We start from the raw sequence: 22,318 nt of genomic DNA, 5'->3' as shown, positions 1-22,318 counted from the left end.
AGAGAACCCAACCCAAAAAGTTTGGTTGATTAGTCTGTGGCATTCTGTTAAACTGTTGCTTATGGCGGTCTCTGTGAGCTTCTCAGCGACATTCAGCCAGCCAGGTATCCTGCCTGCAGTAGATGGAATGTGGCAATGGAACGCTGGCTGCGCGTGTCATAATAGGCTCTGAGCCTTTATATACCTGTGCACAGCAGCAGCCACCTTCAGTCTGCTGCTGGACAGCCAGCAGCAGCAGCAGCAGGAGAGGTATGTAATCAGGAGCCCTCCTGCTAAGGGTAGACAGCTGCTCGTTCCACCCCACCCCCCGCCTTAATTGGTTCTCCTCCCTTCCAACGGTGTTGAGGCGGGTGGGAACAGCAGGGGGTGAAGGTGCTGTGTTTAAAGAGGTGGAGTTATGCAGATCTAAAACGCGTGGATTGCAGCAGCAGCAAGCCGAAAAGTGCAGGCATGTAAGGGATCTAGAGGTTGACAACATGTCTTCTTAACGGGAGTCCAGGAGCTCATCTCCACAAATGGACTTTTCAGGATCCTTGGGTGGCTCCGTAGTTTGAAACCAATTCTGGTTATCGCTTCTCGGCCTTTTGGCTAAGATCAAGTGTAGTATCTGTTCTTATCAGTTTAATATCTGATACGTCCCCTATCTGGGGACCATATATTAAATGGATTTTTAGAACAGGGAGATGGAAAAAGAGCTTGCTCTGTCCACTCCACGCATTGACCTGGTATTGCAGTATCTCCAGGACCGGTGCACCCCTTCTTTAATGCAGTTTCTAAAATCAGAAAGAATTGAATTCAATGTTTTTTGTTCATTTTGCTTGTTTGTCAGATTTTGGGATGGACTCTTTGGCTTTGCTTTTCTTCTCCTCATTGGATTTTTCATGTTCAAAGTTGCAGAAGCCAGATTACAAGCTCATTTTGGTTCAACTTCAGCAACTGTGCATTGCATTGCCATGTAATGTGATGCAATGCTATCTTTCTAGCTCTCCCTTTTTACTTCCTTTTGGATAAACAGACATATTAGGCAAGCATTTTGGAGCTTTCACCTAAATAACTACAGGTGGTGAGATAAGCTGCACAATATAATTGACCTTTCAGTATATTGTTGCACACACACCATCTATTTAGCAAATGCCCTTGTTATCAACAGCAGCCTTTTAAACTCACCTGAGCTAACAGGTATGTGCGCTGGTTACTCTGCTGCGCTTAAAATTTCTTTTTTGGTTTGCTACAATGCCTTTTCTGAAACGTTGTCTCCTTCTGCTGGAACACTGACTTCTTTCATTTAATGCCTGCAGACTATAAAAGAGAACCCAACCCAAAAAGTTTGGTTGATTAGTCTGTGGCATTCTGTTAAACTGTTACTTATGGCGGTCTCTGTGAGCTTCTCAGCGACATTCAGCCAGCCAGGTATCCTGCCTGCAGTAGATGGAATGTGGCAATGGAACGCTGGCTGCGCGTGTCATAATAGGCTCTGAGCCTTTATATACCTGTGCACAGCAGCAGCCACCTTCAGTCTGCTGCTGGACAGCCAGCAGCAGCAGCAGCAGGAGAGGTATGTAATCAGGAGCCCTCCTGCTAAGGGTAGACAGCTGCTCGTTCCACCCCACCCCCCGCCTTAATTGGTTCTCCTCCCTTCCAACGGTGTTGAGGCGGGTGGGAACAGCAGGGGGTGAAGGTGCTGTGTTTAAAGAGGTGGAGTTATGCAGATCTAAAACGCGTGGATTGCAGCAGCAGCAAGCCGAAAAGTGCAGGCATGTAAGGGATCTAGAGGTTGACAACATGTCTTCTTAACGGGAGTCCAGGAGCTCATCTCCACAAATGGACTTTTCAGGATCCTTGGGTGGCTCCGTAGTTTGAAACCAATTCTGGTTATCGCTTCTCGGCCTTTTGGCTAAGATCAAGTGTAGTATCTGTTCTTATCAGTTTAATATCTGATAAGTCCCCTATCTGGGGACCATATATTAAATGGATTTTTAGAACAGGGAGATGGAAAAAGAGCTTGCTCTGTCCACTCCACGCATTGACCTGGTATTGCAGTATCTCCAGGACCGGTGCACCCCTTCTTTAATGCAGTTTCTAAAATCAGAAAGAATTGAATTCAATGTTTTTTGTTCATTTTGCTTGTTTGTCAGATTTTGGGATGGACTCTTTGGCTTTGCTTTTCTTCTCCTCATTGGATTTTTCATGTTCAAAGTTGCAGAAGCCAGATTACAAGCTCATTTTGGTTCAACTTCAGCAACTGTGCATTGCATTGCCATGTAATGTGATGCAATGCTTTCTTTCTAGCTCTCCCTTTTTACTTCCTTTTGGATAAACAGACATATTAGGCAAGCATTTTGGAGCTTTCACCTAAATAACTACAGGTGGTGAGATAAGCTGCACAATATAATTGACCTTTCAGTATATTGTTGCACACACACCATCTATTTAGCAAATGCCCTTGTTATCAACAGCAGCCTTTTAAACTCACCTGAGCTAACAGGTATGTGCGCTGGTTACTCTGCTGCGCTTAAAATTTCTTTTTTGGTTTGCTACAATGCCTTTTCTGAAACGTTGTCTCCTTCTGCTGGAACACTGACTTCTTTCATTTAATGCCTGCAGACTATAAAAGAGAACCCAACCCAAAAAGTTTGGTTGATTAGTCTGTGGCATTCTGTTAAACTGTTGCTTATGGCGGTCTCTGTGAGCTTCTCAGCGACATTCAGCCAGCCAGGTATCCTGCCTGCAGTAGATGGAATGTGGCAATGGAACGCTGGCTGCGCGTGTCATAATAGGCTCTGAGCCTTTATATACCTGTGCACAGCAGCAGCCACCTTCAGTCTGCTGCTGGACAGCCAGCAGCAGCAGCAGCAGGAGAGGTATGTAATCAGGAGCCCTCCTGCTAAGGGTAGACAGCTGCTCGTTCCACCCCACCCCCCGCCTTAATTGGTTCTCCTCCCTTCCAACGGTGTTGAGGCGGGTGGGAACAGCAGGGGGTGAAGGTGCTGTGTTTAAAGAGGTGGAGTTATGCAGATCTAAAACGCGTGGATTGCAGCAGCAGCAAGCCGAAAAGTGCAGGCATGTAAGGGATCTAGAGGTTGACAACATGTCTTCTTAACGGGAGTCCAGGAGCTCATCTCCACAAATGGACTTTTCAGGATCCTTGGGTGGCTCCGTAGTTTGAAACCAATTCTGGTTATCGCTTCTCGGCCTTTTGGCTAAGATCAAGTGTAGTATCTGTTCTTATCAGTTTAATATCTGATACGTCCCCTATCTGGGGACCATATATTAAATGGATTTTTAGAACAGGGAGATGGAAAAAGAGCTTGCTCTGTCCACTCCACGCATTGACCTGGTATTGCAGTATCTCCAGGACCGGTGCACCCCTTCTTTAATGCAGTTTCTAAAATCAGAAAGAATTGAATTCAATGTTTTTTGTTCATTTTGCTTGTTTGTCGGATTTTGGGATGGACTCTTTGGCTTTGCTTTTCTTCTCCTCATTGGATTTTTCCTGTTCAAAGTTGCAGAAGCCAGATTACAAGCTCATTTTGGTTCAACTTCAGCAACTGTGCATTGCATTGCCATGTAATGTGATGCAATGCTATCTTTCTAGCTCTCCCTTTTTACTTCCTTTTGGATAAACAGACATATTAGGCAAGCATTTTGGAGCTTTCACCTAAATAACTACAGGTGGTGAGATAAGCTGCACAATATAATTGACCTTTCAGTATATTGTTGCACACACACCATCTATTTAGCAAATGCCCTTGTTATCAACAGCAGCCTTTTAAACTCACCTGAGCTAACAGGTATGTGCGCTGGTTACTCTGCTGCGCTTAAAATTTCTTTTTTGGTTTGCTACAATGCCTTTTCTGAAACGTTGTCTCCTTCTGCTGGAACACTGACTTCTTTCATTTAATGCCTGCAGACTATAAAAGAGAACCCAACCCAAAAAGTTTGGTTGATTAGTCTGTGGCATTCTGTTAAACTGTTGCTTATGGCGGTCTCTGTGAGCTTCTCAGCGACATTCAGCCAGCCAGGTATCCTGCCTGCAGTAGATGGAATGTGGCAATGGAACGCTGGCTGCGCGTGTCATAATAGGCTCTGAGCCTTTATATACCTGTGCACAGCAGCAGCCACCTTCAGTCTGCTGCTGGACAGCCAGCAGCAGCAGCAGCAGGAGAGGTATGTAATCAGGAGCCCTCCTGCTAAGGGTAGACAGCTGCTCGTTCCACCCCACCCCCCGCCTTAATTGGTTCTCCTCCCTTCCAACGGTGTTGAGGCGGGTGGGAACAGCAGGGGGTGAAGGTGCTGTGTTTAAAGAGGTGGAGTTATGCAGATCTAAAACGCGTGGATTGCAGCAGCAGCAAGCCGAAAAGTGCAGGCATGTAAGGGATCTAGAGGTTGACAACATGTCTTCTTAACGGGAGTCCAGGAGCTCATCTCCACAAATGGACTTTTCAGGATCCTTGGGTGGCTCCGTAGTTTGAAACCAATTCTGGTTATCGCTTCTCGGCCTTTTGGCTAAGATCAAGTGTAGTATCTGTTCTTATCAGTTTAATATCTGATACGTCCCCTATCTGGGGACCATATATTAAATGGATTTTTAGAACAGGGAGATGGAAAAAGAGCTTGCTCTGTCCACTCCACGCATTGACCTGGTATTGCAGTATCTCCAGGACCGGTGCACCCCTTCTTTAATGCAGTTTCTAAAATCAGAAAGAATTGAATTCAATGTTTTTTGTTCATTTTGCTTGTTTGTCAGATTTTGGGATGGACTCTTTGGCTTTGCTTTTCTTCTCCTCATTGGATTTTTCATGTTCAAAGTTGCAGAAGCCAGATTACAAGCTCATTTTGGTTCAACTTCAGCAACTGTGCATTGCATTGCCATGTAATGTGATGCAATGCTATCTTTCTAGCTCTCCCTTTTTACTTCCTTTTGGATAAACAGACATATTAGGCAAGCATTTTGGAGCTTTCACCTAAATAACTACAGGTGGTGAGATAAGCTGCACAATATAATTGACCTTTCAGTATATTGTTGCACACACACCATCTATTTAGCAAATGCCCTTGTTATCAACAGCAGCCTTTTAAACTCACCTGAGCTAACAGGTATGTGCGCTGGTTACTCTGCTGCGCTTAAAATTTCTTTTTTGGTTTGCTACAATGCCTTTTCTGAAACGTTGTCTCCTTCTGCTGGAACACTGACTTCTTTCATTTAATGCCTGCAGACTATAAAAGAGAACCCAACCCAAAAAGTTTGGTTGATTAGTCTGTGGCATTCTGTTAAACTGTTGCTTATGGCGGTCTCTGTGAGCTTCTCAGCGACATTCAGCCAGCCAGGTATCCTGCCTGCAGTAGATGGAATGTGGCAATGGAACGCTGGCTGCGCGTGTCATAATAGGCTCTGAGCCTTTATATACCTGTGCACAGCAGCAGCCACCTTCAGTCTGCTGCTGGACAGCCAGCAGCAGCAGCAGCAGGAGAGGTATGTAATCAGGAGCCCTCCTGCTAAGGGTAGACAGCTGCTCGTTCCACCCCACCCCCCGCCTTAATTGGTTCTCCTCCCTTCCAACGGTGTTGAGGCGGGTGGGAACAGCAGGGGGTGAAGGTGCTGTGTTTAAAGAGGTGGAGTTATGCAGATCTAAAACGCGTGGATTGCAGCAGCAGCAAGCCGAAAAGTGCAGGCATGTAAGGGATCTAGAGGTTGACAACATGTCTTCTTAACGGGAGTCCAGGAGCTCATCTCCACAAATGGACTTTTCAGGATCCTTGGGTGGCTCCGTAGTTTGAAACCAATTCTGGTTATCGCTTCTCGGCCTTTTGGCTAAGATCAAGTGTAGTATCTGTTCTTATCAGTTTAATATCTGATACGTCCCCTATCTGGGGACCATATATTAAATGGATTTTTAGAACAGGGAGATGGAAAAAGAGCTTGCTCTGTCCACTCCACGCATTGACCTGGTATTGCAGTATCTCCAGGACCGGTGCACCCCTTCTTTAATGCAGTTTCTAAAATCAGAAAGAATTGAATTCAATGTTTTTTGTTCATTTTGCTTGTTTGTCAGATTTTGGGATGGACTCTTTGGCTTTGCTTTTCTTCTCCTCATTGGATTTTTCATGTTCAAAGTTGCAGAAGCCAGATTACAAGCTCATTTTGGTTCAACTTCAGCAACTGTGCATTGCATTGCCATGTAATGTGATGCAATGCTATCTTTCTAGCTCTCCCTTTTTACTTCCTTTTGGATAAACAGACATATTAGGCAAGCATTTTGGAGCTTTCACCTAAATAACTACAGGTGGTGAGATAAGCTGCACAATATAATTGACCTTTCAGTATATTGTTGCACACACACCATCTATTTAGCAAATGCCCTTGTTATCAACAGCAGCCTTTTAAACTCACCTGAGCTAACAGGTATGTGCGCTGGTTACTCTGCTGCGCTTAAAATTTCTTTTTTGGTTTGCTACAATGCCTTTTCTGAAACGTTGTCTCCTTCTGCTGGAACACTGACTTCTTTCATTTAATGCCTGCAGACTATAAAAGAGAACCCAACCCAAAAAGTTTGGTTGATTAGTCTGTGGCATTCTGTTAAACTGTTGCTTATGGCGGTCTCTGTGAGCTTCTCAGCGACATTCAGCCAGCCAGGTATCCTGCCTGCAGTAGATGGAATGTGGCAATGGAACGCTGGCTGCGCGTGTCATAATAGGCTCTGAGCCTTTATATACCTGTGCACAGCAGCAGCCACCTTCAGTCTGCTGCTGGACAGCCAGCAGCAGCAGCAGCAGGAGAGGTATGTAATCAGGAGCCCTCCTGCTAAGGGTAGACAGCTGCTCGTTCCACCCCACCCCCCGCCTTAATTGGTTCTCCTCCCTTCCAACGGTGTTGAGGCGGGTGGGAACAGCAGGGGGTGAAGGTGCTGTGTTTAAAGAGGTGGAGTTATGCAGATCTAAAACGCGTGGATTGCAGCAGCAGCAAGCCGAAAAGTGCAGGCATGTAAGGGATCTAGAGGTTGACAACATGTCTTCTTAACGGGAGTCCAGGAGCTCATCTCCACAAATGGACTTTTCAGGATCCTTGGGTGGCTCCGTAGTTTGAAACCAATTCTGGTTATCGCTTCTCGGCCTTTTGGCTAAGATCAAGTGTAGTATCTGTTCTTATCAGTTTAATATCTGATAAGTCCCCTATCTGGGGACCATATATTAAATGGATTTTTAGAACAGGGAGATGGAAAAAGAGCTTGCTCTGTCCACTCCACGCATTGACCTGGTATTGCAGTATCTCCAGGACCGGTGCACCCCTTCTTTAATGCAGTTTCTAAAATCAGAAAGAATTGAATTCAATGTTTTTTGTTCATTTTGCTTGTTTGTCGGATTTTGGGATGGACTCTTTGGCTTTGCTTTTCTTCTCCTCATTGGATTTTTCATGTTCAAAGTTGCAGAAGCCAGATTACAAGCTCATTTTGGTTCAACTTCAGCAACTGTGCATTGCATTGCCATGTAATGTGATGCAATGCTTTCTTTCTAGCTCTCCCTTTTTACTTCCTTTTGGATAAACAGACATATTAGGCAAGCATTTTGGAGCTTTCACCTAAATAACTACAGGTGGTGAGATAAGCTGCACAATATAATTGACCTTTCAGTATATTGTTGCACACACACCATCTATTTAGCAAATGCCCTTGTTATCAACAGCAGCCTTTTAAACTCACCTGAGCTAACAGGTATGTGCGCTGGTTACTCTGCTGCGCTTAAAATTTCTTTTTTGGTTTGCTACAATGCCTTTTCTGAAACGTTGTCTCCTTCTGCTGGAACACTGACTTCTTTCATTTAATGCCTGCAGACTATAAAAGAGAACCCAACCCAAAAAGTTTGGTTGATTAGTCTGTGGCATTCTGTTAAACTGTTGCTTATGGCGGTCTCTGTGAGCTTCTCAGCGACATTCAGCCAGCCAGGTATCCTGCCTGCAGTAGATGGAATGTGGCAATGGAACGCTGGCTGCGCGTGTCATAATAGGCTCTGAGCCTTTATATACCTGTGCACAGCAGCAGCCACCTTCAGTCTGCTGCTGGACAGCCAGCAGCAGCAGCAGCAGGAGAGGTATGTAATCAGGAGCCCTCCTGCTAAGGGTAGACAGCTGCTCGTTCCACCCCACCCCCCGCCTTAATTGGTTCTCCTCCCTTCCAACGGTGTTGAGGCGGGTGGGAACAGCAGGGGGTGAAGGTGCTGTGTTTAAAGAGGTGGAGTTATGCAGATCTAAAACGCGTGGATTGCAGCAGCAGCAAGCCGAAAAGTGCAGGCATGTAAGGGATCTAGAGGTTGACAACATGTCTTCTTAACGGGAGTCCAGGAGCTCATCTCCACAAATGGACTTTTCAGGATCCTTGGGTGGCTCCGTAGTTTGAAACCAATTCTGGTTATCGCTTCTCGGCCTTTTGGCTAAGATCAAGTGTAGTATCTGTTCTTATCAGTTTAATATCTGATACGTCCCCTATCTGGGGACCATATATTAAATGGATTTTTAGAACAGGGAGATGGAAAAAGAGCTTGCTCTGTCCACTCCACGCATTGACCTGGTATTGCAGTATCTCCAGGACCGGTGCACCCCTTCTTTAATGCAGTTTCTAAAATCAGAAAGAATTGAATTCAATGTTTTTTGTTCATTTTGCTTGTTTGTCGGATTTTGGGATGGACTCTTTGGCTTTGCTTTTCTTCTCCTCATTGGATTTTTCATGTTCAAAGTTGCAGAAGCCAGATTACAAGCTCATTTTGGTTCAACTTCAGCAACTGTGCATTGCATTGCCATGTAATGTGATGCAATGCTATCTTTCTAGCTCTCCCTTTTTACTTCCTTTTGGATAAACAGACATATTAGGCAAGCATTTTGGAGCTTTCACCTAAATAACTACAGGTGGTGAGATAAGCTGCACAATATAATTGACCTTTCAGTATATTGTTGCACACACACCATCTATTTAGCAAATGCCCTTGTTATCAACAGCAGCCATTTAAACTCACCTCAGCTAACAGGTATGTGCGCTGGTTACTCTGCTGCGCTTAAAATTTCTTTTTTGGTTTGCTACAATGCCTTTTCTGAAACGTTGTCTCCTTCTGCTGGAACACTGACTTCTTTCATTTAATGCCTGCAGACTATAAAAGAGAACCCAACCCAAAAAGTTTGGTTGATTAGTCTGTGGCATTCTGTTAAACTGTTGCTTATGGCGGTCTCTGTGAGCTTCTCAGCGACATTCAGCCAGCCAGGTATCCTGCCTGCAGTAGATGGAATGTGGCAATGGAACGCTGGCTGCGCGTGTCATAATAGGCTCTGAGCCTTTATATACCTGTGCACAGCAGCAGCCACCTTCAGTCTGCTGCTGGACAGCCAGCAGCAGCAGCAGCAGGAGAGGTATGTAATCAGGAGCCCTCCTGCTAAGGGTAGACAGCTGCTCGTTCCACCCCACCCCCCGCCTTAATTGGTTCTCCTCCCTTCCAACGGTGTTGAGGCGGGTGGGAACAGCAGGGGGTGAAGGTGCTGTGTTTAAAGAGGTGGAGTTATGCAGATCTAAAACGCGTGGATTGCAGCAGCAGCAAGCCGAAAAGTGCAGGCATGTAAGGGATCTAGAGGTTGACAACATGTCTTCTTAACGGGAGTCCAGGAGCTCATCTCCACAAATGGACTTTTCAGGATCCTTGGGTGGCTCCGTAGTTTGAAACCAATTCTGGTTATCGCTTCTCGGCCTTTTGGCTAAGATCAAGTGTAGTATCTGTTCTTATCAGTTTAATATCTGATACGTCCCCTATCTGGGGACCATATATTAAATGGATTTTTAGAACAGGGAGATGGAAAAAGAGCTTGCTCTGTCCACTCCACGCATTGACCTGGTATTGCAGTATCTCCAGGACCGGTGCACCCCTTCTTTAATGCAGTTTCTAAAATCAGAAAGAATTGAATTCAATGTTTTTTGTTCATTTTGCTTGTTTGTCGGATTTTGGGATGGACTCTTTGGCTTTGCTTTTCTTCTCCTCATTGGATTTTTCATGTTCAAAGTTGCAGAAGCCAGATTACAAGCTCATTTTGGTTCAACTTCAGCAACTGTGCATTGCATTGCCATGTAATGTGATGCAATGCTATCTTTCTAGCTCTCCCTTTTTACTTCCTTTTGGATAAACAGACATATTAGGCAAGCATTTTGGAGCTTTCACCTAAATAACTACAGGTGGTGAGATAAGCTGCACAATATAATTGACCTTTCAGTATATTGTTGCACACACACCATCTATTTAGCAAATGCCCTTGTTATCAACAGCAGCCTTTTAAACTCACCTGAGCTAACAGGTATGTGCGCTGGTTACTCTGCTGCGCTTAAAATTTCTTTTTTGGTTTGCTACAATGCCTTTTCTGAAACGTTGTCTCCTTCTGCTGGAACACTGACTTCTTTCATTTAATGCCTGCAGACTATAAAAGAGAACCCAACCCAAAAAGTTTGGTTGATTAGTCTGTGGCATTCTGTTAAACTGTTGCTTATGGCGGTCTCTGTGAGCTTCTCAGCGACATTCAGCCAGCCAGGTATCCTGCCTGCAGTAGATGGAATGTGGCAATGGAACGCTGGCTGCGCGTGTCATAATAGGCTCTGAGCCTTTATATACCTGTGCACAGCAGCAGCCACCTTCAGTCTGCTGCTGGACAGCCAGCAGCAGCAGCAGGAGAGGTATGTAATCAGGAGCCCTCCTGCTAAGGGTAGACAGCTGCTCGTTCCACCCCACCCCCCGCCTTAATTGGTTCTCCTCCCTTCCAACGGTGTTGAGGCGGGTGGGAACAGCAGGGGGTGAAGGTGCTGTGTTTAAAGAGGTGGAGTTATGCAGATCTAAAACGCGTGGATTGCAGCAGCAGCAAGCCGAAAAGTGCAGGCATGTAAGGGATCTAGAGGTTGACAACATGTCTTCTTAACGGGAGTCCAGGAGCTCATCTCCACAAATGGACTTTTCAGGATCCTTGGGTGGCTCCGTAGTTTGAAACCAATTCTGGTTATCGCTTCTCGGCCTTTTGGCTAAGATCAAGTGTAGTATCTGTTCTTATCAGTTTAATATCTGATACGTCCCCTATCTGGGGACCATATATTAAATGGATTTTTAGAACAGGGAGATGGAAAAAGAGCTTGCTCTGTCCACTCCACGCATTGACCTGGTATTGCAGTATCTCCAGGACCGGTGCACCCCTTCTTTAATGCAGTTTCTAAAATCAGAAAGAATTGAATTCAATGTTTTTTGTTCATTTTGCTTGTTTGTCGGATTTTGGGATGGACTCTTTGGCTTTGCTTTTCTTCTCCTCATTGGATTTTTCATGTTCAAAGTTGCAGAAGCCAGATTACAAGCTCATTTTGGTTCAACTTCAGCAACTGTGCATTGCATTGCCATGTAATGTGATGCAATGCTATCTTTCTAGCTCTCCCTTTTTACTTCCTTTTGGATAAACAGACATATTAGGCAAGCATTTTGGAGCTTTCACCTAAATAACTACAGGTGGTGAGATAAGCTGCACAATATAATTGACCTTTCAGTATATTGTTGCACACACACCATCTATTTAGCAAATGCCCTTGTTATCAACAGCAGCCTTTTAAACTCACCTGAGCTAACAGGTATGTGCGCTGGTTACTCTGCTGCGCTTAAAATTTCTTTTTTGGTTTGCTACAATGCCTTTTCTGAAACGTTGTCTCCTTCTGCTGGAACACTGACTTCTTTCATTTAATGCCTGCAGACTATAAAAGAGAACCCAATCCAAAATGTTTGGTTGATTAGTCTGTGGCATTCTGTTAAACTGTTGCTTATGGCGGTCTCTGTGAGCTTCTCAGCGACATTCAGCCAGCCAGGTATCCTGCCTGCAGTAGATGGAATGTGGCAATGGAACGCTGGCTGCGCGTGTCATAATAGGCTCTGAGCCTTTATATACCTGTGCACAGCAGCAGCCACCTTCAGTCTGCTGCTGGACAGCCAGCAGCAGCAGCAGCAGGAGAGGTATGTAATCAGGAGCCCTCCTGCTAAGGGTAGACAGCTGCTCGTTCCACCCCACCCCCCGCCTTAATTGGTTCTCCTCCCTTCCAACGGTGTTGAGGCGGGTGGGAACAGCAGGGGGTGAAGGTGCTGTGTTTAAAGAGGTGGAGTTATGCAGATCTAAAACGCGTGGATTGCAGCAGCAGCAAGCCGAAAAGTGCAGGCATGTAAGGGATCTAGAGGTTGACAACATGTCTTCTTAACGGGAGTCCAGGAGCTCATCTCCACAAATGGACTTTTCAGGATCCTTGGGTGGCTCCGTAGTTTGAAACCAATTCTGGTTATCGCTTCTCGGCCTTTTGGCTAAGATCAAGTGTAGTATCTGTTCTTATCAGTTTAATATCTGATACGTCCCCTATCTGGGGACCATATATTAAATGGATTTTTAGAACAGGGAGATGGAAAAAGAGCTTGCTCTGTCCACTCCACGCATTGACCTGGTATTGCAGTATCTCCAGGACCGGTGCACCCCTTCTTTAATGCAGTTTCTAAAATCAGAAAGAATTGAATTCAATGTTTTTTGTTCATTTTGCTTGTTTGTCGGATTTTGGGATGGACTCTTTGGCTTTGCTTTTCTTCTCCTCATTGGATTTTTCATGTTCAAAGTTGCAGAAGCCAGATTACAAGCTTATTTTGGTTCAACTTCAGCAACTGTGCATTGCATTGCCATGTAATGTGATGCAATGCTATCTTTCTAGCTCTCCCTTTTTACTTCCTTTTGGATAAACAGACATATTAGGCAAGCATTTTGGAGCTTTCACCTAAATAACTACAGGTGGTGAGATAAGCTGCACAATATAATTGACCTTTCAGTATATTGTTGCACACACACCATCTATTTAGCAAATGCCCTTGTTATCAACAGCAGCCTTTTAAACTCACCTGAGCTAACAGGTATGTGCGCTGGTTACTCTGCTGCGCTTAAAATTTCTTTTTTGGTTTGCTACAATGCCTTTTCTGAAACGTTGTCTCCTTCTGCTGGAACACTGACTTCTTTCATTTAATGCCTGCAGACTATAAAAGAGAACCCAACCCAAAAAGTTTGGTTGATTAGTCTGTGGCATTCTGTTAAACTGTTGCTTATGGCGGTCTCTGTGAGCTTCTCAGCGACATTCAGCCAGCCAGGTATCCTGCCTGCAGTAGATGGAATGTGGCAATGGAACGCTGGCTGCGCGTGTCATAATAGGCTCTGAGCCTTTATATACCTGTGCACAGCAGCAGCCACCTTCAGTCTGCTGCTGGACAGCCAGCAGCAGCAGCAGCAGGAGAGGTATGTAATCAGGAGCCCTCCTGCTAAGGGTAGACAGCTGCTTGTTCCACCCCACCCCCCGCCTTAATTGGTTCTCCTCCCTTCCAACGGTGTTGAGGCGGGTGGGAACAGCAGGGGGTGAAGGTGCTGTGTTTAAAGAGGTGGAGTTATGCAGATCTAAAACGCGTGGATTGCAGCAGCAGCAAGCCGAAAAGTGCAGGCATGTAAGGGATCTAGAGGTTGACAACATGTCTTCTTAACGGGAGTCCAGGAGCTCATCTCCACAAATGGACTTTTCAGGATCCTTGGGTGGCTCCCTAGTTTGAAACCAATTCTGGTTATCGCTTCTCGGCCTTTTGGCTAAGATCAAGTGAAGTATCTGTTCTTATCAGTTTAATATCTGATACGTCCCCTATCTGGGGACCATATATTAAATGGATTTTTAGAACAGGGAGATGGAAAAAGAGCTTGCTCTGTCCACTCCACGCATTGACCTGGTATTGCAGTATCTCCAGGACCGGTGCACCCCTTCTTTAATGCAGTTTCTAAAATCAGAAAGAATTGAATTCAATGTTTTTTGTTCATTTTGCTTGTTTGTCGGATTTTGGGATGGACTCTTTGGCTTTGCTTTTCTTCTCCTCATTGGATTTTTCATGTTCAAAGTTGCAGAAGCCAGATTACAAGCTCATTTTGGTTCAACTTCAGCAACTGTGCATTGCATTGCCATGTAATGTGATGCAATGCTATCTTTCTAGCTCTCCCTTTTTACTTCCTTTTGGATAAACAGACATATTAGGCAAGCATTTTGGAGCTTTCACCTAAATAACTACAGGTGGTGAGATAAGCTGCACAATATAATTGACCTTTCAGTATATTGTTGCACACACACCATCTATTTAGCAAATGCCCTTGTTATCAACAGCAGCCTTTTAAACTCACCTGAGCTAACAGGTATGTGCGCTGGTTACTCTGCTGCGCTTAAAATGTCTTTTTTGGTTTGCTACAATGCCTTTTCTGAAACGTTGTCTCCTTCTACTGGAACACTGACTTCTTTCATTTAATGCCTGCAGACTATAAAAGAGAACCCAACCCAAAAAGTTTGGTTGATTAGTCTGTGGCATTCTGTTAAACTGTTGCTTATGGCGGTCTCTGTGAGCTTCTCAGCGACATTCAGCCAGCCAGGTATCCTGACTGCAGTAGATGGAATGTGGCAATGGAACGCTGGCTGCGCGTGTCATAATAGGCTCTGAGCCTTTATATACCTGTGCACAGCAGCAGCCACCTTCAGTCTGCTGCTGGACAGCCAGCAGCAGCAGCAGCAGGAGAGGTATGTAATCAGGAGCCCTCCTGCTAAGGGTAGACAGCTGCTCGTTCCACCCCACCCCCCGCCTTAATTGGTTCTCCTCCTTTCCAATGGTGTTGAGGCGGGTGGGAACAGCAGGGGGTGAAGGTGCTGTGTTTAAAGAGGTGGAGTTATGCAGATCTAAAACGCGTGGATCGCAGCAGCAGCAAGCCGAAAAGTGCAGGCATGTAAGGGATCTAGAGGTTGACAACATGTCTTCTTAACGGGAGTCCAGGAGCTCATCTCCACAAATGGACTTTTCAGGATCCTTGGGTGGCTCCGTAGTTTGAAACCAATTCTGGTTATCGCTTCTCGGCCTTTTGGCTAAGATCAAGTGTAGTATCTGTTCTTATCAGTTTAATATCTGATACGTCCCCTATCTGGGGACCATATATTAAATGGATTTTTAGAACAGGGAGATGGAAAAAGAGCTTGCTCTGTCCACTCCACGCATTGACCTGGTATTGCAAGTATCTCCAGGACCGGTGCACCCCTTCTTTAATGCAGTTTCTAAAATCAGAAAGAATTGAATTCAATGTTTTTTGTTCATTTTGCTTGTTTGTCGGATTTTGGGATGGACTCTTTGGCTTTGCTTTTCTTCTCCTCATTGGATTTTTCATGTTCAAAGTTGCAGAAGCCAGATTACAAGCTCATTTTGGTTCAACTTCAGCAACTGTGCATTGCATTGCCATGTAATGTGATGCAATGCTATCTTTCTAGCTCTCCCTTTTTACTTCCTTTTGGATAAACAGACATATTAGGCAAGCATTTTGGAGCTTTCACCTAAATAACTACAGGTGGTGAGATAAGCTGCACAATATAATTGACCTTTCAGTATATTGTTGCACACACACCATCTATTTAGCAAATGCCCTTGTTATCAACAGCAGCCTTTTAAACTCACCTGAGCTAACAGGTATGTGCGCTGGTTACTCTGCTGCGCTTAAAATTTCTTTTTTGGTTTGCTACAATGCCTTTTCTGAAACGTTGTCTCCTTCTGCTGGAACACTGACTTCTTTCATTTAATGCCTGCAGACTATAAAAGAGAACCCAACCCAAAAAGTTTGGTTGATTAGTCTGTGGCATTCTGTTAAACTGTTGCTTATGGCGGTCTCTGTGAGCTTCTCAGCGACATTCAGCCAGCCAGGTATCCTGCCTGCAGTAGATGGAATGTGGCAATGGAACGCTGGCTGCGCGTGTCATAATAGGCTCTGAGCCTTTATATACCTGTGCACAGCAGCAGCCACCTTCAGTCTGCTGCTGGACAGCCAGCAGCAGCAGCAGCAGGAGAGGTATGTAATCAGGAGCCCTCCTGCTAAGGGTAGACAGCTGCTCGTTCCACCCCACCCCCCGCCTTAATTGGTTCTCCTCCCTTCCAACGGTGTTGAGGCGGGTGGGAACAGCAGGGGGTGAAGGTGCTGTGTTTAAAGAGGTGGAGTTATGCAGATCTAAAACGCGTGGATTGCAGCAGCAGCAAGCCGAAAAGTGCAGGCATGTAAGGGATCTAGAGGTTGACAACATGTCTTCTTAACGGGAGTCCAGGAGCTCATCTCCACAAATGGACTTTTCAGGATCCTTGGGTGGCTCCGTAGTTTGAAACCAATTCTGGTTATCGCTTCTCGGCCTTTTGGCTAAGATCAAGTGTAGTATCTGTTCTTATCAGTTTAATATCTGATACGTCCCCTATCTGGGGACCATATATTAAATGGATTTTTAGAACAGGGAGATGGAAAAAGAGCTTGCTCTGTCCACTCCACGCATTGACCTGGTATTGCAAGTATCTCCAGGACCGGTGCACCCCTTCTTTAATGCAGTTTCTAAAATCAGAAAGAATTGAATTCAATGTTTTTTGTTCATTTTGCTTGTTTGTCGGATTTTGGGATGGACTCTTTGGCTTTGCTTTTCTTCTCCTCATTGGATTTTTCATGTTCAAAGTTGCAGAAGCCAGATTACAAGCTCATTTTGGTTCAACTTCAGCAACTGTGCATTGCATTGCCATGTAATGTGATGCAATGCTATCTTTCTAGCTCTCCCTTTTTACTTCCTTTTGGATAAACAGACATATTAGGCAAGCATTTTGGAGCTTTCACCTAAATAACTACAGGTGGTGAGATAAGCTGCACAATATAATTGACCTTTCAGTATATTGTTGCACACACACCATCTATTTAGCAAATGCCCTTGTTATCAACAGCAGCCTTTTAAACTCACCTGAGCTAACAGGTATGTGCGCTGGTTACTCTGCTGCGCTTAAAATTTCTTTTTTGGTTTGCTACAATGCCTTTTCTGAAACGTTGTCTCCTTCTGCTGGAACACTGACTTCTTTCATTTAATGCCTGCAGACTATAAAAGAGAACCCAACCCAAAAAGTTTGGTTGATTAGTCTGTGGCATTCTGTTAAACTGTTGCTTATGGCGGTCTCTGTGAGCTTCTCAGCGACATTCAGCCAGCCAGGTATCCTGCCTGCAGTAGATGGAATGTGGCAATGGAACGCTGGCTGCGCGTGTCATAATAGGCTCTGAGCCTTTATATACCTGTGCACAGCAGCAGCCACCTTCAGTCTGCTGCTGGACAGCCAGCAGCAGCAGCAGCAGGAGAGGTATGTAATCAGGAGCCCTCCTGCTAAGGGTAGACAGCTGCTCGTTCCACCCCACCCCCCGCCTTAATTGGTTCTCCTCCCTTCCAACGGTGTTGAGGCGGGTGGGAACAGCAGGGGGTGAAGGTGCTGTGTTTAAAGAGGTGGAGTTATGCAGATCTAAAACGCGTGGATTGCAGCAGCAGCAAGCCGAAAAGTGCAGGCATGTAAGGGATCTAGAGGTTGACAACATGTCTTCTTAACGGGAGTCCAGGAGCTCATCTCCACAAATGGACTTTTCAGGATCCTTGGGTGGCTCCGTAGTTTGAAACCAATTCTGGTTATCGCTTCTCGGCCTTTTGGCTAAGATCAAGTGTAGTATCTGTTCTTATCAGTTTAATATCTGATACGTCCCCTATCTGGGGACCATATATTAAATGGATTTTTAGAACAGGGAGATGGAAAAAGAGCTTGCTCTGTCCACTCCACGCATTGACCTGGTATTGCAGTATCTCCAGGACCGGTGCACCCCTTCTTTAATGCAGTTTCTAAAATCAGAAAGAATTGAATTCAATGTTTTTTGTTCATTTTGCTTGTTTGTCGGATTTTGGGATGGACTCTTTGGCTTTGCTTTTCTTCTCCTCATTGGATTTTTCATGTTCAAAGTTGCAGAAGCCAGATTACAAGCTCATTTTGGTTCAACTTCAGCAACTGTGCATTGCATTGCCATGTAATGTGATGCAATGCTATCTTTCTAGCTCTCCCTTTTTACTTCCTTTTGGATAAACAGACATATTAGGCAAGCATTTTGGAGCTTTCACCTAAATAACTACAGGTGGTGAGATAAGCTGCACAATATAATTGACCTTTCAGTATATTGTTGCACACACACCATCTATTTAGCAAATGCCCTTGTTATCAACAGCAGCCTTTTAAACTCACCTGAGCTAAGAGGTATGTGCGCTGGTTACTCTGCTGCGCTTAAAATTTCTTTTTTGGTTTGCTACAATGCCTTTTCTGAAACGTTGTCTCCTTCTGCTGGAACACTGACTTCTTTCATTTAATGCCTGCAGACTATAAAAGAGAACCCAACCCAAAAAGTTTGGTTGATTAGTCTGTGGCATTCTGTTAAACTGTTGCTTATGGCGGTCTCTGTGAGCTTCTCAGCGACATTCAGCCAGCCAGGTATCCTGCCTGCAGTAGATGGAATGTGGCAATGGAACGCTGGCTGCGCGTGTCATAATAGGCTCTGAGCCTTTATATACCTGTGCACAGCAGCAGCCACCTTCAGTCTGCTGCTGGACAGCCAGCAGCAGCAGCAGCAGGAGAGGTATGTAATCAGGAGCCCTCCTGCTAAGGGTAGACAGCTGCTCGTTCCACCCCACCCCCCGCCTTAATTGGTTCTCCTCCCTTCCAACGGTGTTGAGGCGGGTGGGAACAGCAGGGGGTGAAGGTGCTGTGTTTAAAGAGGTGGAGTTATGCAGATCTAAAACGCGTGGATTGCAGCAGCAGCAAGCCGAAAAGTGCAGGCATGTAAGGGATCTAGAGGTTGACAACATGTCTTCTTAACGGGAGTCCAGGAGCTCATCTCCACAAATGGACTTTTCAGGATCCTTGGGTGGCTCCGTAGTTTGAAACCAATTCTGGTTATCGCTTCTCGGCCTTTTGGCTAAGATCAAGTGTAGTATCTGTTCTTATCAGTTTAATATCTGATACGTCCCCTATCTGGGGACCATATATTAAATGGATTTTTAGAACAGGGAGATGGAAAAAGAGCTTGCTCTGTCCACTCCACGCATTGACCTGGTATTGCAGTATCTCCAGGACCGGTGCACCCCTTCTTTAATGCAGTTTCTAAAATCAGAAAGAATTGAATTCAATGTTTTTTGTTCATTTTGCTTGTTTGTCGGATTTTGGGATGGACTCTTTGGCTTTGCTTTTCTTCTCCTCATTGGATTTTTCATGTTCAAAGTTGCAGAAGCCAGATTACAAGCTCATTTTGGTTCAACTTCAGCAACTGTGCATTGCATTGCCATGTAATGTGATGCAATGCTATCTTTCTAGCTCTCCCTTTTTACTTCCTTTTGGATAAACAGACATATTAGGCAAGCATTTTGGAGCTTTCACCTAAATAACTACAGGTGGTGAGATAAGCTGCACAATATAATTGACCTTTCAGTATATTGTTGCACACACACCATCTATTTAGCAAATGCCCTTGTTATCAACAGCAGCCTTTTAAACTCACCTGAGCTAACAGGTATGTGCGCTGGTTACTCTGCTGCGCTTAAAATTTCTTTTTTGGTTTGCTACAATGCCTTTTCTGAAACGTTGTCTCCTTCTGCTGGAACACTGACTTCTTTCATTTAATGCCTGCAGACTATAAAAGAGAACCCAACCCAAAAAGTTTGGTTGATTAGTCTGTGGCATTCTGTTAAACTGTTGCTTATGGCGGTCTCTGTGAGCTTCTCAGCGACATTCAGCCAGCCAGGTATCCTGCCTGCAGTAGATGGAATGTGGCAATGGAACGCTGGCTGCGCGTGTCATAATAGGCTCTGAGCCTTTATATACCTGTGCACAGCAGCAGCCACCTTCAGTCTGCTGCTGGACAGCCAGCAGCAGCAGCAGCAGGAGAGGTATGTAATCAGGAGCCCTCCTGCTAAGGGTAGACAGCTGCTCGTTCCACCCCACCCCCCGCCTTAATTGGTTCTCCTCCCTTCCAACGGTGTTGAGGCGGGTGGGAACAGCAGGGGGTGAAGGTGCTGTGTTTAAAGAGGTGGAGTTATGCAGATCTAAAACGCGTGGATTGCAGCAGCAGCAAGCCGAAAAGTGCAGGCATGTAAGGGATCTAGAGGTTGACAACATGTCTTCTTAACGGGAGTCCAGGAGCTCATCTCCACAAATGGACTTTTCAGGATCCTTGGGTGGCTCCGTAGTTTGAAACCAATTCTGGTTATCGCTTCTCGGCCTTTTGGCTAAGATCAAGTGTAGTATCTGTTCTTATCAGTTTAATATCTGATACGTCCCCTATCTGGGGACCATATATTAAATGGATTTTTAGAACAGGGAGATGGAAAAAGAGCTTGCTCTGTCCACTCCACGCATTGACCTGGTATTGCAGTATCTCCAGGACCGGTGCACCCCTTCTTTAATGCAGTTTCTAAAATCAGAAAGAATTGAATTCAATGTTTTTTGTTCATTTTGCTTGTTTGTCGGATTTTGGGATGGACTCTTTGGCTTTGCTTTTCTTCTCCTCATTGGATTTTTCATGTTCAAAGTTGCAGAAGCCAGATTACAAGCTCATTTTGGTTCAACTTCAGCAACTGTGCATTGCATTGCCATGTAATGTGATGCAATGCTATCTTTCTAGCTCTCCCTTTTTACTTCCTTTTGGATAAACAGACATATTAGGCAAGCATTTTGGAGCTTTCACCTAAATAACTACAGGTGGTGAGATAAGCTGCACAATATAATTGACCTTTCAGTATATTGTTGCACACACACCATCTATTTAGCAAATGCCCTTGTTATCAACAGCAGCCTTTTAAACTCACCTGAGCTAACAGGTATGTGCGCTGGTTACTCTGCTGCGCTTAAAATTTCTTTTTTGGTTTGCTACAATGCCTTTTCTGAAACGTTGTCTCCTTCTGCTGGAACACTGATTTCTTTCATTTAATGCCTGCAGACTATAAAAGAGAACCCAACCCAAAAAGTTTGGTTGATTAGTCTGTGGCATTCTGTTAAACTGTTGCTTATGGCGGTCTCTGTGAGCTTCTCAGCGACATTCAGCCAGCCAGGTATCCTGCCTGCAGTAGATGGAATGTGGCAATGGAACGCTGGCTGCGCGTGTCATAATAGGCTCTGAGCCTTTATATACCTGTGCACAGCAGCAGCCACCTTCAGTCTGCTGCTGGACAGCCAGCAGCAGCAGCAGCAGGAGAGGTATGTAATCAGGAGACCTCCTGCTAAGGGTAGACAGCTGCTCGTTCCACCCCACCCCCCGCCTTAATTGGTTCTCCTCCCTTCCAACGGTGTTGAGGCGGGTGGGAACAGCAGGGGGTGAAGGTGCTGTGTTTAAAGAGGTGGAGTTATGCAGATCTAAAACGCGTGGATTGCAGCAGCAGCAAGCCGAAAAGTGCAGGCATGTAAGGGATCTAGAGGTTGACAACATGTCTTCTTAACGGGAGTCCAGGAGCTCATCTCCACAAATGGACTTTTCAGGATCCTTGGGTGGCTCCGTAGTTTGAAACCAATTCTGGTTATCGCTTCTCGGCCTTTTGGCTAAGATCAAGTGTAGTATCTGTTCTTATCAGTTTAATATTTGATACGTCCCCTATCTGGGGACCATATATTAAATGGATTTTTAGAACAGGGAGATGGAAAAAGAGCTTGCTCTGTCCACTCCACGCATTGACCTGGTATTGCAGTATCTCCAGGACCGGTGCACCCCTTCTTTAATGCAGTTTCTAAAATCAGAAAGAATTGAATTCAATGTTTTTTGTTCATTTTGCTTGTTTGTCGGATTTTGGGATGGACTCTTTGGCTTTGCTTTTCTTCTCCTCATTGGATTTTTCATGTTCAAAGTTGCAGAAGCCAGATTACAAGCTCATTTTGGTTCAACTTCAGCAACTGTGCATTGCATTGCCATGTAATGTGATGCAATGCTATCTTTCTAGCTCTCCCTTTTTACTTCCTTTTGGATAAACAGACATATTAGGCAAGCATTTTGGAGCTTTCACCTAAATAACTACAGGTGGTGAGATAAGCTGCACAATATAATTGACCTTTCAGTATATTGTTGCACACACACCATCTATTTAGCAAATGCCCTTGTTATCAACAGCAGCCTTTTAAACTCACCTGAGCTAACAGGTATGTGCGCTGGTTACTCTGCTGCGCTTAAAATTTCTTTTTTGGTTTGCTACAATGCCTTTTCTGAAACGTTGTCTCCTTCTGCTGGAACACTGACTTCTTTCATTTAATGCCTGCAGACTATAAAAGAGAACCCAACCCAAAAAGTTTGGTTGATTAGTCTGTGGCATTCTGTTAAACTGTTGCTTATGGCGGTCTCTGTGAGCTTCTCAGCGACATTCAGCCAGCCAGGTATCCTGCCTGC

The 22,318-nt window shown here is 44.9% G+C and overlaps 17 non-coding genes across 17 annotated transcripts; all 17 read left to right on the top strand.

Moving 5' to 3' along the window:
- Positions 1 to 568: 568 nt before the first annotated feature.
- LOC141207765 (U2 spliceosomal RNA) lies at positions 569 to 759 on the top strand. Its single transcript, XR_012278090.1, has one exon. It is a non-coding gene; the product is annotated as a U2 spliceosomal RNA (small nuclear RNA).
- Positions 760 to 1,874: 1,115 nt separating this feature from the next.
- Positions 1,875 to 2,065, top strand: LOC141207117 (U2 spliceosomal RNA). The gene has a single exon (XR_012277541.1). It is a non-coding gene; the product is annotated as a U2 spliceosomal RNA (small nuclear RNA).
- A 1,115-nt stretch (positions 2,066 to 3,180) lies between these two features.
- Positions 3,181 to 3,371, top strand: LOC141207764 (U2 spliceosomal RNA). The gene has a single exon (XR_012278089.1). It is a non-coding gene; the product is annotated as a U2 spliceosomal RNA (small nuclear RNA).
- A 1,115-nt stretch (positions 3,372 to 4,486) lies between these two features.
- Positions 4,487 to 4,677, top strand: LOC141207763 (U2 spliceosomal RNA). The gene has a single exon (XR_012278088.1). It is a non-coding gene; the product is annotated as a U2 spliceosomal RNA (small nuclear RNA).
- A 1,115-nt stretch (positions 4,678 to 5,792) lies between these two features.
- LOC141207762 (U2 spliceosomal RNA) lies at positions 5,793 to 5,983 on the top strand. The gene has a single exon (XR_012278087.1). It is a non-coding gene; the product is annotated as a U2 spliceosomal RNA (small nuclear RNA).
- Positions 5,984 to 7,098: 1,115 nt separating this feature from the next.
- LOC141207116 (U2 spliceosomal RNA) lies at positions 7,099 to 7,289 on the top strand. Its single transcript, XR_012277540.1, has one exon. It is a non-coding gene; the product is annotated as a U2 spliceosomal RNA (small nuclear RNA).
- Positions 7,290 to 8,404: 1,115 nt separating this feature from the next.
- On the top strand, positions 8,405 to 8,595 carry LOC141207761 (U2 spliceosomal RNA). The gene has a single exon (XR_012278086.1). It is a non-coding gene; the product is annotated as a U2 spliceosomal RNA (small nuclear RNA).
- A 1,115-nt stretch (positions 8,596 to 9,710) lies between these two features.
- LOC141207760 (U2 spliceosomal RNA) lies at positions 9,711 to 9,901 on the top strand. The gene has a single exon (XR_012278085.1). It is a non-coding gene; the product is annotated as a U2 spliceosomal RNA (small nuclear RNA).
- Positions 9,902 to 11,013: 1,112 nt separating this feature from the next.
- LOC141207758 (U2 spliceosomal RNA) lies at positions 11,014 to 11,204 on the top strand. The gene has a single exon (XR_012278083.1). It is a non-coding gene; the product is annotated as a U2 spliceosomal RNA (small nuclear RNA).
- A 1,115-nt stretch (positions 11,205 to 12,319) lies between these two features.
- LOC141207755 (U2 spliceosomal RNA) lies at positions 12,320 to 12,510 on the top strand. The gene has a single exon (XR_012278082.1). It is a non-coding gene; the product is annotated as a U2 spliceosomal RNA (small nuclear RNA).
- Positions 12,511 to 13,625: 1,115 nt separating this feature from the next.
- On the top strand, positions 13,626 to 13,816 carry LOC141207181 (U2 spliceosomal RNA). Its single transcript, XR_012277602.1, has one exon. It is a non-coding gene; the product is annotated as a U2 spliceosomal RNA (small nuclear RNA).
- A 1,115-nt stretch (positions 13,817 to 14,931) lies between these two features.
- On the top strand, positions 14,932 to 15,123 carry LOC141207230 (U2 spliceosomal RNA). Its single transcript, XR_012277651.1, has one exon. It is a non-coding gene; the product is annotated as a U2 spliceosomal RNA (small nuclear RNA).
- Positions 15,124 to 16,238: 1,115 nt separating this feature from the next.
- Positions 16,239 to 16,430, top strand: LOC141207228 (U2 spliceosomal RNA). Its single transcript, XR_012277649.1, has one exon. It is a non-coding gene; the product is annotated as a U2 spliceosomal RNA (small nuclear RNA).
- Positions 16,431 to 17,545: 1,115 nt separating this feature from the next.
- Positions 17,546 to 17,736, top strand: LOC141207754 (U2 spliceosomal RNA). The gene has a single exon (XR_012278081.1). It is a non-coding gene; the product is annotated as a U2 spliceosomal RNA (small nuclear RNA).
- A 1,115-nt stretch (positions 17,737 to 18,851) lies between these two features.
- Positions 18,852 to 19,042, top strand: LOC141207753 (U2 spliceosomal RNA). The gene has a single exon (XR_012278080.1). It is a non-coding gene; the product is annotated as a U2 spliceosomal RNA (small nuclear RNA).
- Positions 19,043 to 20,157: 1,115 nt separating this feature from the next.
- Positions 20,158 to 20,348, top strand: LOC141207752 (U2 spliceosomal RNA). Its single transcript, XR_012278079.1, has one exon. It is a non-coding gene; the product is annotated as a U2 spliceosomal RNA (small nuclear RNA).
- Positions 20,349 to 21,463: 1,115 nt separating this feature from the next.
- Positions 21,464 to 21,654, top strand: LOC141207182 (U2 spliceosomal RNA). Its single transcript, XR_012277603.1, has one exon. It is a non-coding gene; the product is annotated as a U2 spliceosomal RNA (small nuclear RNA).
- The last annotated feature ends 664 nt before the right edge of the window (positions 21,655 to 22,318 follow it).

This window comes from Phyllobates terribilis, unplaced genomic scaffold (genome assembly GCF_046119375.1).
Source record: "Phyllobates terribilis strain yellow unplaced genomic scaffold, ASM4611937v1 Scaffold_160__1_contigs__length_4322635, whole genome shotgun sequence".
In the NCBI taxonomy this organism is placed as follows: domain Eukaryota; kingdom Metazoa; phylum Chordata; class Amphibia; order Anura; family Dendrobatidae; genus Phyllobates; species Phyllobates terribilis.
The sequence above is the reverse complement of the archived record's forward strand: the minus strand, read 5'-3'. Positions and strand labels throughout refer to the sequence as shown.